We start from the raw sequence: 3,334 nt of genomic DNA on the forward strand, positions 1-3,334 counted from the left end.
CTTCCGTAGTGATACTGCCTCGGAAACCCAAGGAGGGGTCGCTATGAGTCAGGGCTGACTGGATGGCACATAACAACAACAACAACAACAACAACAAATCCCTTTGGGTTGTGGTCAGTGGGGATAGCCTAATGTTGGCAGGATTACTCAACTGCCTTCTAGAGATATCATGGCAAAGTCATTAATTTTATATATCCAGTGAATTATCATCCTCCAAAATGAATTTTCTACCATATGGATTCATACATACTTTGTGTTGTCTCTAACTCAGGGTTTTTTGACCTCAGCACTGGTGACATTTGGGGCTGGATAGTTCTTCGTGTCAGGGAATGTAGAATGTTTAGCAGCATCCCCAGACTGTACCCTCCCTAGAGATGCCAGTGACACCTCCTTCTTCCACTTCACTTCTCTCCCTGTTTTTGAAACCAAAAATGTCTCCAGACATTGCTAAATATCCTCTGGGGGGCAGCATTATTCCCAGTTGAAACCACTGGTCAACTCTATGTTCTCTACTTCTTTCCCTAATCTCCAAACTACTTTCAAATGAATACATAAATTCTTCATTCTCTCTTATATGTCAAGTACAGTTCTCAAAACTGTCTAAAAAGGTCTCACATCCATATTCATTATGTCCTGCTCGAAACTCCCATTGTACATTATCTGCTGTTCTGACTACATTCCTGCTATTCATATAGGTTTAAGTGTATATTTGTGGGGCTCCCTCCTAGACTGCAAGTCCACACACGGTGTTTATACCTAGCTGGTGCTCAATTTATTATTATTATTATTATTTTAAAGAATCTATGTTTCATTTTAGGTCACTTTTGTTAGAATCCTCAAAGTATTTTTTTTTTTTTTACCCATTTTCTTCATTTTTAAAATTAATAATAAAACAAAAAAAAAAACCAGAAAAGTAGAAGAAAAAAATTTAAATGGCCCAAATCCCACTACCCAGAAATAACAATTATTAGCAACGTAGTTAGTTTTCTCACAATATTTTCTATGCATTTTTATTTACTTTCTAATTTAATGCCATATCATAAGCATTTTTCTGATGAAAAAATCTTTATAAACATAATTTTAATGGCTGCTGTTTGGAAAATAAAACTACCATCTAAGGTTGAAAATAAGGCATCATGTGGAAGTATAGCATTGTAGGAGGAAGGAAGAAGAGGAATGCTAGGGGCTGGCTGCCCAGTCACTCCACAGCTCAGTTCTCTAACTCGTCAGGCTTCCCAGCTTTCTTTCATACATGAGTACAACGTAAGACTTTCTCCAAGCTTGCCTTGTGATGTGAAGCTCAGAAGGGACAGGGGAGTCAAGATTTCTTAAACCTCTATACTCTATAGAAGAAAATAACTGAACCTTGTAGTCATATGTTGTTGTTGGATGCTGTCAAGTTGCTTTTTGACTCACTGCAACTCCATGGTAGAGAGTAGAACTGCCCCACATGGGTTTTATAAGCTACGATCCTTATGAGAGCAGATCAGCAGGTCTTTCTCCTGAAGAGCCACCAAAAAAACCCAAACTCACTGCTGTGGAGTCGGACCGGACTCATAGTGATCCCTCCTTGGGTTTCCGAGGAGTATCACTACAGAAGTAGATTGCCCCATCTTCCTTCCGAGGAGTGGCCGGTGGGTTTGAACCGATCAGCCTTCTGGTTAGCAGTCAAATGCCTTAGGCATTATGCCACCAGAGCTCCTGAAGAGCCACTGAGTGGGTTCAAATTGCCAACTTTTCAGTTATCAGCCAAGTGCTTAGCTGTTGCATCAATGGGGCTCCTTAGTAAATTTCAAAAAGGCTACACAAAAAGGGTGCAGTTAACATATATTTGAAAGGCGCCATGGAGATGTGCCAGTAAAACATTAAGGAGATAGCTTTTGTTTTCTTTCTCTAATTAGTTACAAGTAGTATAGCCTTATTATGGAGGGGGCAGATTTTGTTCCAGTTTTATGGAATAACTAATTTTGTTTCCTTGATTTCAAATAATGTGTTTATTAATTCAACCAATATAAAAATATCAAAACCCAAGCCCATTGCCATTGAGTTGATTCTGACTCATAGTGACACTACAGGACAGAGTGGAACTGCCCCAGACTTTCCAAGGATGTAATCTTTACAGAAGCAGACTGCCACATTTTTCTCTTGCAGAGTGCCTGGTGGGTTTGAACCATTGACTTTTCTGTTTGAAGCTGAGCACTTAACCACTGTGCCATCAGGGCTCCTCTCAACCAATATGTTGTTGTTGTTATGTGCCATCGAGTCGGCCCCAAATCATAGCGACCCCTCCTTGGGTTTCCGAGGTGGTATCACTACAAAAGTAGGATTGCCCAACCTTCCTTCTGAGAAGTGGCTGGTGGGTTTGAACCATCAGCCTTCTGGTTAGCAGTCAAGTGCCTTAGGCACTATGCTACCAGAGCTCCTCTCAACCAATATTACCCCTGCTAAATGCCAGGAACTGTTTGTTCTAGGTCCTGAGGATAGAGTATTGAACGAAAAAGATAAAGTCCCTGCACTCATGGAGCTTTTGGGTCACCTGTGGGAATCAGATAATCACCAAGAAAACAAATTAATAAACACCATTAGTTCACTTGGGGAAAGTGTCTTCTTTGTGGATTTTAGATGTGATATGATAGTGACATTTTAACAACTGTTCATTTCTTCCTTTTACTTAGATCCTTTTTTTCCCCCATAATAATTTTCTCTAATTTCATAGGAGTAGAGTCTGTAGCTGAGACAATAATTCAGATGTTATTTTGATGATTTGGTACCTTTAGAATTTTTATTACAGAGGAAATCAGTACTCAGAATTCCTCTTCTTTTGCATTTATCTTTGAATTCTAGAATTTTTTTTCGTAGAATTCAATTTATATATTAAGGTATATTTTAGATACAATAAAATTCACTAATTTTAAAGGAATAATTTGGTGAGTTTTGACAAATATATACTGTTGCATAACCATGATCACACTCATGATCTAGAACATTTTCATCATTTCTAAATGTTCTCTTATGTCCCTTTGTAGTCAGTTCTCCTTCCTCCTAACCCCTGACTCCTGCTAGGATTCCACGTATGTTAGGCTTTCTGTCACTATGTTTTTTTGCTTTTTCCAGAATTTCATAGAGATGAAAACATACAGAACATACCCTTTGGTGTCCACTCAGTATAATTCATTTAAGATTTATTCATGTTATTGCATATATCAGTAGTTTATTCCTTTTTATTGCTGAGTAGTATTCTATTAGGAGCTCTGGTAGCATAGTGGCTAAGACACTTGCCTGCTAACCAGACGGCTGGCGGTTCAAACCCACCAGCCACTCCTCGGAAGGAAGG

This window comes from Orycteropus afer, unplaced genomic scaffold (genome assembly GCF_000298275.1).
Source record: "Orycteropus afer afer isolate SDZICR_OR568_19922 unplaced genomic scaffold, OryAfe1.0 scaffold00045, whole genome shotgun sequence".
Lineage (NCBI taxonomy): Eukaryota > Metazoa > Chordata > Mammalia > Tubulidentata > Orycteropodidae > Orycteropus > Orycteropus afer.